This window comes from Engystomops pustulosus, chromosome 4 (genome assembly GCF_040894005.1).
Source record: "Engystomops pustulosus chromosome 4, aEngPut4.maternal, whole genome shotgun sequence".
NCBI classification, from domain to species: Eukaryota; Metazoa; Chordata; class Amphibia; order Anura; family Leptodactylidae; genus Engystomops; species Engystomops pustulosus.
The window spans coordinates 130,280,864-130,290,931 of record NC_092414.1 but is presented as its reverse complement, the minus strand read 5'-3'; positions in this window follow the sequence as shown (position 1 = coordinate 130,290,931).

Below are 10,068 nucleotides of genomic sequence, written 5' to 3'. Positions count from 1 at the left end.
CGCTGCAGGGCAGCGGCATCTTGTGCGAGAATAGGAAGGCCTTATCTAGCTCCGCGTCTGTAAATTCGATAGAGAGGGCTTCCTCCCATGCACCAATGTAATTTGGCCTATCAGGAGTGGCATTTTCCAACAATAAGCTGTATATGGTGGAAAGTACATGTGTTGGTGAAGAAGACAACCTAAATAAAGCTTCCAGGGCCGTGGGGGACGACCCAAATGAGGTGTGTTCTGGGTCAGCCATTACGTAAGATGTCAGTTGCCTGTGCTCTAGCCAGGACAGTGAGGAGTCAGGATGGGAGGCCTGCAGGGACCCCAGAGTGGGGATGGAATCGCCCTCGACAATCTGGCCTAGGCGAATGTCGGAAGAAGCCTCCCAACAGAGAAACCTCTGCCTGCCCACACCAGGTGGGAAGGCAGGATTGTGAAATAGTGGGGTCAACGGGCCTCTCATCCTAAGCAGGGTATTCATGCTCATCAGCTTGTCCCATGCAAAGAAAAAGTATGGGCAAAACAGAGAATGATTAAGGTCCGAAGGTCTAGAGTCAGCTGGGACCCAGGGAAGATAACGTAGCGTGGGGGAGGTTAGGTCGAGTTCTAATTTAACCCACTGTTTAGAGTCAGCGTTATACGTCCAGTCAACCAGTCTTTGAATAATAGCCGCCGTATGATATAACCTTGGATCGGGAAGTCCCACCCCCCCCCCCCTGGCTTTTGTACGTGTCAATACAGAGAAACTTATGCGGCTAGATCCGCCACCCCAGATAAACTGCCGAAAGGCCGTACGTAAGGTCGTAAAAAAGGAGCTTGGGGGTCGGATCGGTAGTGTCTGATATAGATACAGGAATCGGGGCATAGTGTCCATTTTAAGAACCTTTATGCGGCCGAACCAGGAGAGGTGGCGGCTTTGGTGTTGGCCGAGGTCACTAACCGTTCGGCCTAGGAGTGGTTTGTAGTTTAGGGCATACAGTGATGATAGGTCAGCCGAGATATTAATTCCCAAGTAGCAAATATGAGAGTTTTTCCATTTAAAGGGAAATTGAGAGGCCAGGTGGAGCACCTCAGTCCCTGGGAGGGAAACATTTAAGATTTCTGATTTGGAGAGGTTGACCTTAAAATTGCTAAGGGAACCAAATTTCCTAAATTCTTCCAGGACATTAGGGAGTGTGATTCTGGGCTGGGAGACATAGAGGAGAAGGTCATCAGCATATAGTGCCATCTTATACTGTCGAGATCCCACCTGGAGACCGTGTACACTGGGGTTCCGACGAAGGGCAACAGCCAGATGTTCCATGACTATAACATATAAGAGAGGAGATAACGGACAGCCCTGCCTGGTGCCGTTTTTAATGCAGAAGGAATCCGACATAATGCCGTTGGTTCGGACCTGGGCCATGGGGGCAGAGTATAGTGCCTGCACCAAGCTCAGGAAAAGGGGAGCTATGCCCACCTGTCTCAACGAAGCCCAAAGGAAACCCCAGTGCACACGGTCAAACGCCTTCTCTGCGTCCACCAAGAACAAACACATCTGCTGCCTGGTTGACTTGGCCTTAGAAATGAGGAGCAAAGTTTTATTAGTGTTATCGCGGGCTTCCCTCCCCTGGATGAAACCGACCTGGTCATTGTGTATAATAGCTGGAAGCAAGGGCCCCAGTCGGTTGGCCATTAATTTGGAAAGTATCTTTATGTCCATATTAATGATGGATATTGGCCGGTAGTTGGAGCAAATGGTATGGTCTTTGCCAAGCTTGGGGATTACGGATATGGAGGCCTGTAGTGACTGGGGCGGGAGAGGAACCTGAGAGGAGATACAGTTAAACGTACGTGTCAAGAATGGGACTATTTCGGTCTTCAGGGTCTTATAAAAGCGGGGGGTGAAACCGTCGGGGCCAGGGGATTTCCCTGCTGGGGTAGCTTTAATGGCCTCCATTACCTCTGGTTCAGAGAAGTCCGCTTCTAGGCCTTCGCGGCCCTCACTAGTCAGTCTGGGAAGGGCCGTATCTTTAACATACGCCCGAATTCTCTCCATTTCCCTGGCCCCGGCCGATTCGGATAATTGGTCTTGAAGGTTATATAGTTCCTTATAGTACTTCTGGAAAACAGAGTTAATGCTGTTGGGGTCATGAGTCAACCTGTCCGCGTGGTCTTTAACGTGTGGGATGTAAGTACCAGTCGTGCGGGGGTGGAGGTATCTGGCGAGGGGTTTCCCGCATTTATTAGAGTATTCATAGAAGAAGCGTTTATTCCTATCTCGGGAGCTTAAGTATTTCTGATTCAGTAACTCCTTCAGCTCCTCTCGAGTGTTTAACAGTTCATTCAGAACCTCCTGGGACCCTCCGTTTTTGTGATCCAATTCTAGGGCACTTATCTTGGACAGAAGTAACAGTGTTTTGGCCGATCTCTCTCGCTTCAGACGGGCCCCATGTCTAAGAAATACTAATTGGAGCATACCCTTAAGAGTCTTCCACTGCACCGGGAGAGACGGCTGCTGTCCCGAATGGGTAGTGAAGAACTCAGCAATCTGCTTGCGAACGTCAGCAAGGCAGACAGAGTCTTTGAGCAAATTGTCGTTAAGGCGCCACCGCCACGGTGAGGCATGAGAGCCTGGGATTTCCAAGGCGAGAGAGATCGGTGCGTGGTCAGACCACAAGGAGGGGGCAATGGAGGCCTCTGGCTTCCAGGTAAGGGCATGGTGACTTAGGAAAAACATATCTAACTGACTGTAGGATCGATGCGCTGGGGAGTAATAGGTATAGTCACGAGATTGTGGGTGGAGGATTCTCCAGGCGTCCACCAGTTGTGACTCCCAAAGGGATTTCCGTAGTTTCCGCATTTGGGCTGGGGCTAGGGTAGGCCGCACTACTGAACAGTCGACCGAGGGGTCGAGCGGGAAATTAAAGTCCCCCCCCAGAACAACTATGCCCTCTGAAAAATCCCGTAATCGGGACAGAATTTTGCCGCATGCTCTAATCTGGTCTCTATTGGGAAGGTACACCGAGGCCAGTGTGAGCAGTTGGCCCCATATTCTTATTTTCACAAAGATGAATCTGCCCTCTGGGTCGGTTTGGGAGTCTATAACTTCATGAAGTAAGCGTTTATGGATAGCAATAGATGCCCCCCTCGATTTGGCCCCCGCATGAGTGCTATGGAACCAGGATGAGTAATATCTGTCCCTAAGCACTGGAATGCTATCGGTGCGGAAGTGGGTCTCCTGTAAGAAGAGAAGGTCAGCCCGGAGCTTGTGCATGCGGAAAAAGACTTGGCTACGCTTCTGGGGAATATTCAAACCCCTGGCATTTAGGGAGTAACAGGTGATAGGCGCCATGTTGGGATCAACCACCGGGAGATGTACTCTGGGTCCTAATTGGGCAGAAAATCACTAGGGGAGACACCGACCGGGAGACAATAGGGTAGGGAGACAACAGGGAGGACTCAAGGAGGGAAGGGGGAGGAAGAGAAGATAACAATTAAGCAAATAGAATAAAGCAAAGAAAACAAATAAAGCAGCCTAAAGGGCCGCTAAGGACTAGGGTCTGTCGCTGCCGCGGACGACAGTGACGAGCCTAATGGGGTCAAATTATACCACGAGCAGTCCAGCTGGTCGTGGGGCCCAATGAGAGACGCGCTGTCCATGCAGGGCGCCCCCAGGGGCCAGGAACCGCCAATGGAGTCATGTATAAGTGTCCATGCCTAAATATGAAAACATTGCATAGTGAACTTAAATGCAGTCAAGTCAATCTTAAACATTATAGAACTGTAACAAAGTGTATGACTATTAAACACCGTAAAGGATACTGCAGGAGTCCACTGGGGACCAGACCAACAAGAACGACTGAAGTGAGAGAAAAAGGCCCAAAGGATCCTTAAGAACAGCACAGAGTGCGGATTAGATCAGGAGATGTGTGACGCTCATATTTAACTCACATGCTGTCCATGTCATTCTGATCCTTCTTTAGATGGCTATCTTCATTGGAGTCCAGCTGTGGTTAATTTAACTGATTGGACTTGAATAAGAAAGGCAGACACCTGTTTAAATAAGACCTCACAACTCACAGTGCATGTCAGGCCACACGAGAATCATGAGGTCTATGGAACTGCCTAATAATGGCAAGGCAGAGACCTGGCCAAGTTTACAAAATTTCTGAAGCATTTAATGTTACTAAGAGCACATTGGCCTCCATTAATTTAATAAGTTTGGGACAACCACAACTGTTTCTCAACCTGGCCATTCAGCCAATCTAAGCAATCGTGGAAGAAGAGCCTTGGCGAGAGAGGTAAATATGAACTCCAAGATCACTGTGGCTGATCTCCAGAGATGCAGTAGGGAGATTGGAGAAAGTCTGCAACAAAACACATGAAGGACTCCCAGACTCTGAGAAATAAGATTCTCTGGTCTAATGAGAAGAATATTGAAGTTTATGGTTTTAATTCTAAGCTGTATATGTGGAGAAAACCAGGCACTGCTCATCACTCGTCAAATGCCATCTCAACAGTGAAACATGGTGGTGGTAGCATCATGATGTGGCAGTGTTTTTCAGCTGCAGGGATAGGTTGCAATTGAAGGAAAGATGAATGGAAAGTACAGCAAAATCCTGGATGAAAACCTCTTCCGGAGTGCTCTGAACCTCAAACTGGGCTGAAGGTTCATCTTCCAACAAGACAATGACCATAAGCACAAAGCTAAAATAATAAGGCAGTGCCTTCAGAACAACTCTATGACCAATGTTGACTGACCCATCCAGAGCCCAGACCTAAACCCAATTGAGCAAATCTGTCCACCAATGTTCACCAACCTGTGGGAACTGGAAAGGATCTGCAAGGTAGAATTGAAAAAGATGTGAAAAACTTGTTTCATCATTCCCAAGAAGACTTATGGATGTACTGGGTCAAAAGGGGCTTCTACCTAATACTGAGAAAATGATCTGAATACTTATAACCATGCAATAGTTACAATTTTCTTGTTTAATACATTTGCACAAATATCTACATTTAGTTTTTTTCTGTCAATATGGGGTGCAGAGTTTACATTACTTTTTTGATCTTACCAACTGGCTGCAATGAAACAAAGAGTGCCCACTGTAATACCCAGCAATACATAATAATATTAAGAAAATTTTATAGTCATGAAAATACAGAAAACTCTTTAAATGAGAAGGTGTGTCTAAACTTTTGGTCTGTACTGTATCTCTGCTGTTATTTGACTCCAACCACCCGTCTAACTTTGTTTTATCATCGTCCTTACACTCCCAAATTTTCCACTTAAGCTTCCTTTGTCATATCTGTCAGCATCACCTTTCAAAAAAGCCTGCGTGTTTGTCACGGGTGCTCCCACGACCCATGTTTTGGGTCGCGGGCTCACTGGTGCCTCTCCGTGTGCCCCCACGCCCTGCTACAGCTAGTCACCTGTCCTTGCTCCGGCTTCTGCCGTGTGTACACCTTCTTCAGAATATTTAAAGAGCCAGCACGCAGTTAATTGGCGCTGGCCTTACCCAGAATCCTATTAACCCAGCCTCTCCCCGCACTCCCTGCTGGATCACTGTGCCTAGTGCCATTGAAAATGCTTGTTCCCTGATGCCCTGCATTCTTTGTGTGATTTTTAGAGATGAGCGAACATACTTGTCCGAGCTTGATGCTCGTTCGAGCATTAGCGTACTCGAAACTGCTCGTTGCTCGGACGAATATTTCGTCAGCTCGAGAAAATGGCATCTCCCAATCACAAGCCAGGAGACTCTGCACTCCACCCAGCATGACGTGGTACCCTTACACGTCGATAGCAGTGGTTGGCTGGCCTGATCAGGTGACCCTGGAATAGACTAGCCCCTGCCCGCGCTGCTCGCGTCATTCTCTTTCTGGATTGCGCTAGGGAGAGAGCTGCTGCTGGTCAGGGAAAGCGTTAGGGTGTTCTATTAGATTAGTGTTAGGCAGGAGTGATTCTACAAGAACCCAACAGCCCTTGTTAGGGCTACAATAGTGGGTTTTTTTTATTTGCTTGTGGCTGGGCTTTCTGGCACTAGTAGTGTAGCTACTACCATATTGTGACGAATTTGCAGGGAGACATGCAAACGTTATTTTTGGCTCTTAGTGACACACATATCCATTTCAAACAGCTAAGTGGGACAATTTATTGGGGGTTTGATTGAATTAGGCACAGTCTGATGATTTTTTTTTTTCAAAAGTGAAAGTCACAGCACAAAATCCTTTTGTGTGCAAATGCAATTTCATCTAGCTTAGTCTGCCTGCTACTGTTTAGCAAGCTAGTCTCCAGTAATCCCAATCCACATTCTCTGTGCCGGTGAAGCATACTGTACGTCACGTGTGGCGTAATCAAATACGGTCTTTTGTTCACATCAACGTGACATCACCGGGACATTTAAAAAAAATTGTCTGTATTGTTTAGAAACTAGCCATAGCAATCATCTTCTGAGGTTGCTGTCTGATTTCTTCTGCACGTTTTGTTCTTCTATAAATCCAGAAAAAACAAACATTAAAAAAAATTACCCAACAAAAATTTACAGTTTATATTTCTCTTTTGTCTATAAAATAGACTTTTATTTGGAAAATGTTGAACCCAAGGGCTAAGGGTAGAGGACGAGGGTGTGGGCGTGGGCATCCAATTACAGCAGGGGTCAGAGGCCGTGGTCCTGGGCGGGGTGAGACACCACCTGCTGATGAGGGAGCAGGGGAACGCCGCAGAGCTACACTCCCTAGCTTCATGTCTCAACTTACAGGGACTCGAGGCCACAACAGTGCGAACAGGTGATGTTGTGGATTGCGGACAATGCTTCAAGTCATTTGTCCACCAGTCAGTCTTCCACGCAGTCCACCCTTGTTACCCAAGTGAGCACTCCTCCAGCTCCTCCACCTCAACCTCCTTCCCCCCAGTCTGCCCCCTCCAAGGAAAATTTGGTATTTGATCCGGCATACTCTAAGGGACTGTTTTCTGGACCCTTCCCAGAGTCACAAACCACTTCTCAGGTTGCTGCTGAGCTCTTTCCCGATGCCCAGGTTCGCAGTCTGTGGGTGATGATGACATTGTTGACGTAGTGGAAGAAGTGTGTAAAGAGGTGTCGGACGATGAGGAGACACGGTTGTCAGACAGTGGTGAAGTTGTTGTCAGGGCAAGAACTTCAAGTTTTGGGAGTGCCACATACAGGTACTCTATCTATTTTTTTTCTGGAGGGCCACCTACCCGGTCCTCTGTTTTGAAAACTTTTTTGGACTGCCACATACAGGCACTCTATCTATTTAATTTTTCTGGAGGGCCACCTACCCGGTCCTCTATTTTGAAAACTTTTTTGGACTGCCACATACAGGCACTATCCAAATTTAATTGTATTCCATAGCAGCCTCCACACGTAGTCTTTATAGCACCCTCCACACGTTGTCTTTTTAGCTGCCTCCACATGTCGCCTCGATAGCTGCTTCCACACGTCGTCTCCATAGCAGCCTCCACATGCCGTCTCCATAGCAGCCATCACACGCCATCTCCATAGCCTCCTCCACACGTTGTCTCCATAGCAGCCTCCACATGTTGTCTCCATAGCTGCCTCCACACGTTGTCTCCATAGCTGCCACCACACATTGTCTCCATAGCAGCCTCCACATGTCGTCTCCATAGCTGCCTCCAAAAGTCTCCATAGCTGCCTCCATATGTTGTCCCCTTAGCAAACGAGCTGTGTCAAGCTAATTTTTCGGGTGTTTCACCAGATACTTTATTATCGGCTAGCTATTCTGTCAACCTTTTGTTCACTTAGTAAATCATTTCAGAGCTTCTTCCTCACCTACTGATACGTACAGTGCTACATGTTATCCTCGCCAAAAGGAATTTTTTTAATTGGTTTGCAGCCCATTTGGTGTATATCGCAATGCCACTCTCTAGCCTGCCGCTGCTGCCGCTGCCTCCGCATGCCGTCCCCTATAGTGTCAGGGTCAATCATTGGGTGTTTTAGATGTTATCTCGCCTCACTCGGTCACTCTGTCATCACCATGCTGTTGCCCATAATTTTGGCATAATGGTGCGATTAGTCAGCCTCAGAGGCATCCATGCATGCTGCCCCTGCTGTTTCCTGTCCATTTCCCTGGTGTTTCCATCATTTTCTGAGGTTTCCAGGTTTTTGGCCAAGCTTCCCTGTGCAGAGCCTTGGTCCCCATGAAAAATGCTCGAGTCTCCCATTGCCTTTAATGGGGTTCGTTATTCGAAACGAGCACTCGAGCATAGGAAAAAGTTTGACTCGAATAACGAGCACGAGCACTTCCTGACTCTGATTCTGTGCTGCCTGTCCTGACCTCTTGTCTTTCCCTCGACTATGATCCTGCCGAACGTCTGTGTACCTTGCCTTGGCTACCACTGCAGAAAAAGTCGCACCTGTGGAACAATCTGGTGAAACTTCACCGCAGCAAGTTCAAACCGCTTTGCGATGAGCTCTGGTGAAGTCCGGGTGCCACTTACGTCATCTCGGCTTATGTCCGATCCGGTCCAGTACCGCACTGAGCCTTTGTTACTGCAAGTTGGGGCACTAAATAAAGAGAGACTGTCCTTCTGTGTGCTACCTTTGTTCATGTCTTCCCTCCTGTTAGGTCTACCGTGGTTGCAGCTCCACGCACCTGTGCTTAATTGGAAGACAGGGGAGATTCTTAGTTGGGGATCTGACTGCCGTTCTCGCTGCATGGTGGTTCCCCATCCAGTACCAGTCATGCTCTCTTCCGTAGTTCCCAAGCCTCTATAGGGTCCTCCAGCTAGCTATCAGGACTTTGCAGACGTCTTTTCAAAGAAGCAAGCAGAGACCTTAGCACCGCATCATCCTTATGACTGCCCCGTTGATCTGCTGCCGGGTACGTCTCCTCGTTGCGGTCGGGTGTAACCACTCTCTGTGCCCGAGACTGCAGCTATGTCGGACTTCATCAGAGAAAAACCTGTAGAGGGGGTTCATATGTAAATCCTTCTCTCCTCTGGTGCAGGTCTCTTTGTTGTGACCAAGAAGGATGGGTCTCTCCATCCATGTAACCCCTTCCCGCCGATGCCCTTTTTCGTTTTTGCGTTTTCATTTTTCACTCCCCACCTTCAAAAATCTATGACTTTTTAATTTTTCCATGTACAGAGCTGTGTTATGGCTTAATTTCTGCGTGACAAATTACACTTCAAAATAGTGATATTTAATATTCCATGCCGTGTACTGGGAAGCGGGAAAAAAATTCCATAAGCAGTGAAATTGGTGAAAAAACGCATTTGCGCTGTGTTATTGTGGGCTCGGATTTTACGGATTTCACTGTACACCCCAAATGACATGTCTACTTTATTCTTTGGGTCGGTACGATTATGGGGATACCAAATTAGTATAGGTTTTATAATGTTTCCATACATTTACAAAAATTAAAACCTCCTGTACAAAAAAATTGGGGGGGATTTTACCATCTTCTTGCGCTAATAACTTTTTAATACTTTGATATACAGAGCTTTAGGAGGTGCAGTTTTTTGCAATTTTTTATGACGTTTACAATGTTATGATTTTTATGACTGTGCGACCTTTTGATCACGTTTTATAGAATTTTTTATATTTTTAAAAATAGCAAAAAGTGGGACTTTGGGAGCTATTTTCCGTTACGGGGTTTAAACGCAGTTAAAATCTGTTACTATATTTTGATAGATCAGGCATTTTTGGATGCGTCGATACCTAATGTGTTTATGATTTTTACTGTTTATCTAAATTTATATCAGTTCTAGGGAAAGGGGGGTGATTTGAATTTTTACGTTTTTTTAATTATAATTTTTTTTTAAAGTTTTTTATTTTTACTATTTTTCAGATTCCCTAGGGTAATTTAACTACAGTATGGCAGTATATGGGGATTTTCCTCCTCATTCATTACAATGTGCTGTCATGAAAGGGTTAACACAAAGCAGCCTCGGGTCTTCATGGCGTCGGATCGCCGCTCCCCGATGACGCCACAGGGAGCGACGATCCTCGGAAAGACTGCTGACACCGATCACAGTTGTTATCGGTAAGCCTTTGCTGAGGTGCCAATTTCACCAGTGGGATCTTCCTTTCCTTGGCTATATTGGGGCAGATTTACTTA